Source organism: Cavia porcellus, unplaced genomic scaffold (genome assembly GCF_034190915.1).
Source record: "Cavia porcellus strain 051 isolate PalLab524CR breed Dunkin Hartley unplaced genomic scaffold, mCavPor4.1 scaffold_4, whole genome shotgun sequence".
Taxonomy (NCBI): Eukaryota; Metazoa; Chordata; class Mammalia; order Rodentia; family Caviidae; genus Cavia; species Cavia porcellus.
In genome coordinates, this window is record NW_026947487.1 from 40,493,715 (window position 1) to 40,503,176 (window position 9,462).

The 9,462-nt window shown below is 45.1% G+C and overlaps 1 non-coding gene across 1 annotated transcript; it reads right to left on the bottom strand.

Annotated features, from left to right (window-relative positions):
- Window positions 1-9,086: 9,086 nt before the first annotated feature.
- On the bottom strand, window positions 9,087-9,159 carry Trnaf-gaa (transfer RNA phenylalanine (anticodon GAA)). Its single transcript has one exon. It is a non-coding gene; the product is annotated as a tRNA-Phe (tRNA).
- Window positions 9,160-9,462: the final 303 nt, after the last annotated feature.

Sequence of the window (9,462 nt, forward strand, 5' to 3'; positions counted from 1 at the left end):
AACAAAGCAAGTCTAACATCCAGCAGGACAAACATTAAGTCCTAGAGTTCCGTGCTCAGTATCTGAAGCAATCTGGTTGCAAGCTCCAAAAGGCGTGGGTGATTCCACCCCCATGGCACTTCCAGTGATTTCAACTCCTGCAGTTTTTCTCTTAAATCCTCTCTGCTCACTTTTTGCAGCTTTTCTTGGATCATCCACATTCCTGGCTTTTCCAAACTTCTGGGGTCTCCACTGCACCTTGGGCTTCACCTTCACATCTTCACAAATTGCCCTCTCAAGAGCACACTGCTTGACCAGCCAGGACCTTTGCAATTGAGTTGGAAGCCGTCTTACCCTCAGAATTTGTGCATTTTCCTTGCACCTAAAATCAGTACCTTGTGGATGCCGCCAAGGTCTGCTGCCAGCTGAAGCAGTAGTCAGGCTTTTCTTTCTCTTGGCTGTAGGGGTCAGTTGCCTGGATCGTAGGGCTCTGTTTGCCTGATTGTGAGAAAAACCTTCTCTTCATTGCCGCCATTCTGGAACCTCATGTGGCCTCTGTCCCCATTCTGGAGCATGGTGCTCTGCAGCCTTCTTCTCTGAACAAACTCTTTCACCTTTGCTGTGATGCTGCGCAGGGTGGGACCCGCTTCTTGGGATGCCCCGGGCCATCTTTCTTATCTCTCTGTTTCTCCTCAGGAATCAAAATCTCAACTCTGTCTTTATAATCCACAGCTTTCCTGGAATTTTTCTTCTGGCCAAACTCACAGTATTGCAAATTGTCCTGCTGAGCTCTTATCTCTTGATTTGCATAAAGCTAACTAAAAGCTCCCAAAATAGCCATGCCACAGACTCAATATTCGATTGCTTTTTAATTTCCTTTTCAAGATTAATCAGTCCATTGCCCTTTGTCTCAGTCTCAGGCAAAGTCTCTGAGCATGAACAAAATGCAAACAAACTTTCTGCCAAGCCATAACACACATCATGTGGAGTCCAACAACCAATGCAGTCCTTCTTCCCAGCAGAAACCTCCCAAGCCTGGTCTTTACTATCAAGCTTTCTATCAGCCTTCTGGTCTCCTGAGCTCTGACCAAAATCTCCTCTACAGAACAGCCTGGATGCTCCAGCTCTAAGCATCCAGGTGACATGTCCGAACCTTTACAAACTCTCAAGCCATTTCCCACAAGCCATTTCCAAAGCCTCTCGGAAAACATGGTCAGATATAGTCACAGCAAATGACCCCACTCTCAGTACCAAATTCTGTCTAAGTTACTTTTTACTTGTCACTGAGACAAAATACCTGAAGCCCAAAGTTGGGAAAGGAAAGGTTTATTTCTTACAGTTTTTGGAGGTTTCACTCCACACTTAGTTGGCTCCAAGGCAGGTGGGCATGGCTGGGCCGCAGTACATGGCAGCTGCAAACAGCAAACAGGAACCAGCAAAGAGCAAGACACACCTTCTTCCTGCTATTACATCACATCCTGGCTCCACCCCTTTGTGAGTGGAGCACTGACACCATCAATCCAAGCACTAGACAATGAATGAATAACAAATGCACAATTCAAACTCATGAGATCTGGGGGCCCACAGACATAAACCATGACACACACACACAACACACACACACACACACACACACACACACACACACACACACACAAAAGATTGAGGCAATCAAACCTGAACAAAAATCTTACCTATGCATTATATTAAAGAATGACTATGTCATTTTTATGGCTCATACTCACATATTAAACATTTTAGAATTCTAATTTTTCACAACACTCCTATGTAGCATGTATTTTTAAAATTTATATTCAACTGTGCTTTCTACTTCAAAGGATTATTAACAAGTATGATGAGATGATATAGGATATGTACTTAGCAGAATGCCTGGCACACAAAGGGCACCCCATAAGTAGAAACTATTGTTATTCTTGATTCTTTAGACTTGCTATGTGTGTAGGGAGTTTGCTTATAATACATTATAGAATATTTTTCAGTCATGAATGGTAGACTACTCTGAGTTCTGCTTTAAGATAACTGATATGAAAATTTGACATTATGGAAATAACATGACGTAGAGTTAAGGAATAGGAGATTGGCTCTTATTCAAACTGTCCTGTGTCATTTCTTGGGCCATCTGCTGCCCTCTCCCATTGTCAGATTCTATCAGCCATGTCCGCCAACTCTCCTCTGAGTTATCAGTGAGCAACTCTTAAGCAAGGAGATCCACAGAGCCACCACATATTAAGGATGAATTGTGCAGGATCCATGCATTCCTAGAGTTTGAGGCCAGTCTAAGCAGGAATAGTATCTCTGGTTAAGGTTTCAACATCAATCAAATACAGATATAACAAATATTTTAACATAGAAGTAAACAACTATGAACCATGAAAAGAGAAGAAGTGTGATTCAAGACTAATGAACTTGAATGTGTGTACACATTGATTGTAAGGAGAGCTTCCAGGCATTAGTAAATGCTCATATAATTTTATGTGTGTAAGAATTATAAGAGCTTCACTAGAGCATAATGTTGGCCTAAAATGATTACAGTATCCAGGATGATTGAAGAAGAAACATTTACTCCGGGATATGTTCATATGTCATTTTAAAAACCTGTGAATGTGCCAGACATTTTAGGTTTCACCCCCAAAAACTTTCCAAGGAACTATGAAGAGATTCCTTCATCTTCAGCTTTGGATAAACTGCCCCAAGCAAAAGGATGCAGTGACGACAACCCTCCTGCTGACTAATCAGCGGGGCTGAGCACTAACTCATAAATGTTTAATGACAGAGGTATTCTCTCCAGTGAAACTGAGTCTTTTCTGAAGGAAAGTCTGACTCTGCACAGCCACCTGTCTCCCTCTGTAGTGTCCTTACTCACAAAGTAAACTGGTGGAGTTTCTTGGCATTTGTGGCTCTTAGGGGACACCTGATGTTCTGCCTTTCTCTGCTCTCAATGCTAAGAAGTAGCAGAGTTTGACAGCTGTTAGAACATGTCACAGCTCAAGAAAAAAACAGGAAAAATTATCATGTGATGTTTTTAGATGTTACCTCTTACATAAAACATGAGAGATTGGTTATGAAATGCACAGTGGTCAGAGTATATAAAACTAGACCTCCAACTCTCAGCCTGTAGCAAACTCCACAGGAAACAATGCCCTATCCACAATATCCCACTAAGAACCCAGCCTGCTATAAGGCAGATTTGCAATAATCCAGGAGGCCGAGCAACAATAACCAATAAGAAATGTTAAATAAGTAAAATCTTCCCTAATTTCTGTCCCACTTCCAACTCAGGATCAATGAGAGAAAGTAAAATACATTCCCTAAATCAAAGACGTAGGCTACCCTGTACTATTGATCTCTCTTAGCTTCACCAGGGCAACAGCCTCTGATCAGGACACATCCACCGGTCCAAGGTCTCCCCCTCCTCTATAGATCTTTGAATGTCTGCAAATCACAAGCCACGGTCTTTGCTTTTTTTATTCAATTGGTCTTCCTTTGAAAAAAAAAATGTCTCCTTCCTCTTACCAGTATTCTTCAGTTTCTTAGTTGCCGAGGTAATAGTTCCTGTTCCAGTTCAGGAGTTCTGTCTCCTAGAAACAGATGGTCACTGTGATGCATAGCTGGTCACTATGATACACATTGTATAAACCAATCCCCAATTGACCAGCGAGTATGCCTCTGTACTTGCTGCTTAGTTATCCCATATAAACCCTAGACCACCAGAGATCAGGGCCTGATATTTTGGAAATGATCCCAATCAGTACCTGCTGAGGTAAATAAATCTGCCTCCAAATTCTGTTTCTGTAGGGTTTCGGTGTTTCTGCTTGCTGTTGCATTTGGTGCATCAGCCAGAAGGACCAACCATGCTGACCTCTTTGGTCACTGGTTGTGGCCCTCATGGACAGAACAAGGACTTCTCCAGGTCCACCCTCAAGATTTCTCGAGTTCCCTCAGAAGCCTGGAGAGGATTCCTGGCTCCCTGCTCCAGTGGCTTACATCAGATCTCAATATAATCTGTTGTTGAGGAAAGAGGACAAAATCTGTCTGTCTGTCTGTCTGTCTGTCTGCCTGCCTGCCTGCCTGATTCCAGTAAGACCCCCACAGGCACTCTAGTAAGTCAATCTATCAGTCCTGGTCAATTTGAGCAAAAGAAGAGCTTGATTAACTCTCCTTAGTTAAGGCCACCTCAAGAGAAGGAGATGGGAATATTTAACCTCTGAGTGCCTGCTGAATGATTGTGTGAGTGAGTGGAATAGACAGTGCTAGCAATAGGCTGCTCCATTTGTACACCAAGACTGGGAAGGGCTGCCTCACCTTAGACTGAGACCTAACTGTCCTGGTGCCTCATTCACATACTATACTGGGTGGAATTTTCTAAAAAATGGATCCCCTGACATGTTCAGCATGGATGGAAGTAGCTCTGTTATGAATGAAATTCAACAGGTTAGACACGCTGTGGTCGCCTTGGACAGAACTATTTTGGCTAAAACTCTCCCACAGGGATAATCTACACAACAAATTGCTTCCTACTGCTGTTTGAAAACCTGCCAGCAAATACACAAAATAATTTAGTACAGAGGCCTAAGCCTCCTCTTGAAATCCAATTGACTTAAACATCAGTCCCAGTTACCAGACCTGCCCCCACCATATGTTCTGTAAACTCAAACTGCTGCATTGGCATCTGTACCCCTGTAGCCAGCTCAGGCTTCAATATCTGTTTCACCAGTCCTGACCTCCCATGCCCTACCTGTACTGAGAAGATAATAAAAGTTTGTAGGGTCTTGCTGTAAAAACAAACCATCCCTGGACATGGCATTCCCTTGATCATTGGCACTGACAATGGACCTGCATTTGTAGTAGAGGTAACTCAAAAATTATATAAAAACTACATACAGCTTGAAACCAGTTAAAAGACCAGTTATTTCTGTAGATATTCCTGCACACACATATAATCAGGGTACCTCTACAGGTTTCAGAAATCCAGTGTAGATCCACTGAAAATTTTATCTACACAGTTCCTCCAAGGCTCTCTCTGGAGAGACAAGGCCACACATGGCTGAAGCCTGAAGACATTATTCAGAGGACTGTTCCACATTTATTCGCTGATTTTTGTGCCTTTTCAGCTGCTTAACCCAGTCCTTGTTTCCCTGTCTCCCTACTAGCTGTGCTTTTTGTTAACTGACTTGGATTCTGCTTATGCCAGCCCTTGCTTTGCACCCTCTGCTGGCTGTAGCTTAAATTCTATGGACAGTTGCCTCAAGAGAATAGATCAATCAAACACTTGACCAAGATTTGATGAACATCCAAGGCACAATGGACACTCTCCTAGATCGGATTAACTCCCTCACTACCTTGCCAGTGTGATATTACAAACAGACAGGCCTCTATTCATGTACCAACAGGTACATGAAAAATGCTCAGTGTCTTTGAACATTAAAGAAATGCAAATTAAAACAATGCTGAAATTCCATCGTACTTAAAATGAGACTCCATCTTGCTCCAGATAGTTATCAAAAAGAGCTTAATGATAATAATAATAACAAAAAATAAAATAAATAAATGAGGCTATGGTTGGGGGGGACACTTTTACATTATTGGTGGGAATGTAAACTAGACAACCACTATGGAAATCAATATGGTGATTCCTCAAACAAACCAAAAATAGAAATTTCATTTATCCCAGCCGTTTCCCTATGCTAAAAAACTGGGGGCCATTGCTGGAATCCCCAAAGTCCCCAAACTCCACTGGACCAACATCAGCACACCTGGTCTTCATGGAACTCCTTTAGGCAGTAACAGTTGTGACTTGGGGCTGCCATTTTTTCAGAAAAAAGGGCACTAGCAACCAAGCAGACATTTCTCCTGGAATTCAGAGCTGTTGGAGACCAGCACCACTCAGAGAGGCATTTGCCTTGGCTGCAGCAGGTTTGGAAAGCAGCTGTATCCAGGAGGACTCCACAGTATGGCCTCTCTGGATAACTTCACCCTGTAACCTCCCAAAGACCCTGTTCCCACTGTTATTACTCTGAAAGTACTCAAATAGGTCCATGGCATGTAGGAATCTGTGCATGTATCACCCTGCCCTCCTCTGAATAAGCACCAATCCTTCACCTTTCTCATTCAGTCCCAGAGGGCTCCCTCCTAGGCATTAGCTTTGTGCTTCAACACAGAAAAATCCTCCCTCAAGTGGACTTATTGGCTACTTGTGATTCTCTTCTCAGATAAAGTAGGCTGAGCAGTTTACACGAAAAGGATCTGAACACTAGGAGTTAATAACCCTGCAGAATTCCATGGGGTCTTGCTTTAGAGATAATGGAAAATAAAACTAAAGCAACAATGTGTGTTTACAGACAAAAGTAAGAGAAAATAAAGTGGAAGCAATTATGACAAAGATAAACCTTGTCCCCTAACAAAGAAAAATCTTAGTTACTTTTCTCTCATTGCTGAGACAAAATATCCAACACCTAAAATAAAGGAAAGAAAGGTTTTTTTAGCTCACAGTTTGTGGAGGTTTCAGTCCATAATCTGCTGCCATCAAGGCAGGGTGGTGTGGCACAGGGGCAACACTTCAAGGCACCAGCCAGCAAAAGCAGCCGGAGCAAAGAGGGAGGGAGGGGGTGAGCCTCTTTTCCTCCCTTATATTGTGTGCAGGCCAGATGTAGCACTCACAAAATCTCTGTGCCCTCCTCTTGCACAGGAGGAAGATATTTACAAAGTAAGGATCCTGGCTCTCTGCTGAGTCTCTTAATTGCATTTATAAACTTCTCAAATTGACACAATGGATCAGCCATAACAGAAAGTAAAGATAGAAAAAAGTCTTAGGTTTGAGAAACTAATGGGGCACAGGTCTGACAAAACGAATCAGACTGGCCTATTAGTGGACAAAGATACCAGAGACAGTGGGTGGCCTGTAGCCTAGAGTGCAGCCAATCATTATCTGAGCCCTACTTTTATAGCTCCAGAGGAATCTTCAGGACTTGAGAGGCAATTTGGTTCCAATAAGATGGACCCTCATGACTTGAGTGCAATTCAGTCATGTAAGGCTCCGCTGGAATCCAAAGTGACCACAGGTTTACAGCAATGGAGGTTCTGGGTATAGCTGAACACCCCCTATAAATCTCTTATCCTGGTGTCCTAGTCTTGAAGGATAGTGAGATGCACTAGGTAAATTTAGAACTAACCTTGTTTGCCAACTTTTGTACATGTTAAGGATACAGGAGTTTGTCTTAGAGTAGCCTTTGACCATGTCATGTACAAATCAAACTTGAGGCCAGTTCATACTGAATCCTCTTCCTTATTGAAATTTTTATTTCTTTATATGATAATACTGATTAGAGTCTGTCCCTATCACCAGTGTCTGGCTTTGTTTATCCTTGACACTAACCAGATGTTTGCCTCCAGCCTTTCTCCATCACACCATTAGCTCATTCCTAGTCTTGTGTAGTTTCCCAGTCAGGGTGTTCACGCTTCTGGTTGTGGAAGCAGCCACTGTCATCTCCAGCACCCCTGTCACTAGACACCTGGCAACCACTTGCTTTTCAGTGAAGTTTTTCAACATCTAAGAAATCTTCCTCTAGGTGAGGCTCCCAAGCAAGACTCATGCCCCTTGCTGATGAATCAAAGGCTCTAGTTCTCTCTCACAGCTCCAGGGGTTGCTGACTGCATTATGTTGAATCCTAGCAATCCTAGAAGGCTGTTCTGTGTAAACAGGGGTTGCTGGTCCACAGAGGTTCCTAATGAAGAGCAAATAATGCCTGCACCTATTCCGAGGTCAGTGATAATCAGCGAAGGAATGAATAATCAAGAACTCATGCTCCAGGAGAGCACCCTTTTGTTCTCAAAACTGCAAAACAGAAAATAATCAAGTCCTAATGCACAGATCCCACAAGAGACTTTCATCTGCTGACCAGCAACTCAGCACCTCCCTAAACCATTCCATTTTCTAGTGATTCCAATAGATTGAAATTTTTTCTGCTTTTAATTCAAATTGACATCCCTGCAACTTCTGCCCCTTGGTCGATTCAATTGCTAGGAAGCATACAATATAGCATCAAGTGCCTGCACTGAGAGAAGTTAAAAAGCTAATTTAGGGAAAAAGGCATAGAAAAAAAAAAAAAAAAAAAGGATTGCTTTGGAACTGGAAAACCCGGATGGGTTCACTTCGAAGGGCACTAGAACCACTGAGAGGGTTGGCAACACCTAGTGCGCGGCCCCCTGCTGGGGAGGGGACCGAAACCCACGTTTCTAACCAGCTCGAGACAGAACCAGCACAATGTAAACTCTTAAGAAAGTTGTCTATAACTGTAGTTATTTAAGCTACAGTACAAATACCCTACGATGAATGCAATCATTATGTAATAAAATTAATACACTATTGGGCCTGGACTGTGCAGCTCCCTAGCCCCTACTGCTGGCAAACAGCCCGGCTGCGCCTCGCGGGTCACCGGCGGCTGCTGTACCTTCGGGGGCAGTGCCAGCCTGGGTTGCGGATGGCGGACCGAATTTGCTTCACATGTGAATGCTTACGGGAAAAGGGACAGCATTTGGGAGGCAGCAGTGGTTCTTGGTGCAAACCGTCTGGCTGGTGAAAACTTCCGCAGCCCAGAGCTAACTGCCCCGGACTCGCCCGCCCGGCCTACAGCACGCCTGACCCTGAGCCGGGCCAGGGCAGAGCGCTGTGGGCGGGACCGAGGGCCGTAGAGTGGGCTCCTGTGAGCCGGGGTTGTGGGAGGGGCCTGTGGCCGTGGGCGGGGTCTGGGGAGGGGCGGGGCCGAGCAGCGGCTCAGACCCAGACCCAGCCCTTGGGGTCTCTCCCAGGCTCCAGTGCAGCGGGCTGCTACGCGCCTGGTCCTAGAATGCGCACGCGCGGCAGCGACCCAGCGTCGGGACGCCCCCTGCAGGGGCACCCATTCCCGGAAGTGGCCTGTCCAGAGACCCTAGTGCTACGGACGTCTGGGAAGGGCTGTGTGTCCTTCTTACCCACCCTCCAAATGCCGGTGGTTTCTTGAGAGCTGAATGAGTATGTCAGCATACAGTGTAGTGGACGGAAAGGTTTATAGGAAATTTTAGTTCCTTTAAGTTAAAATTTAAAAACTAACTGCCGAAACCCGGGATCGAACCAGGGACCTTTAGATCTTCAGTCTAACGCTCTCCCAACTGAGCTATTTCGGCTGTGCTCTTGGTGCCTTTTGACTAAGCTATTAGTGAACGTCTTACGTCCAATCGTCCCACGGCTTTCCGGTACAACCCTTTGCCCCACTGAAAGCCGCGATCCCGCCGCCGCCGCCAGGTGCGCCCCGCGCCTCCCTTGCTTTCCGGAACAGATCAGGCGCCCGCAGCCGCCCGGCCCAGGCGGGCTCTCGGGACGCGGTTTCTGCCCCGGGCTGGGTCCACGGATCCGCTTCCCCCACCCCCGAGTCCCCGCGCCCTGCGTGCGACTAGAGTTGGCCAAAGCACTGCATGAGGAGTGGATTG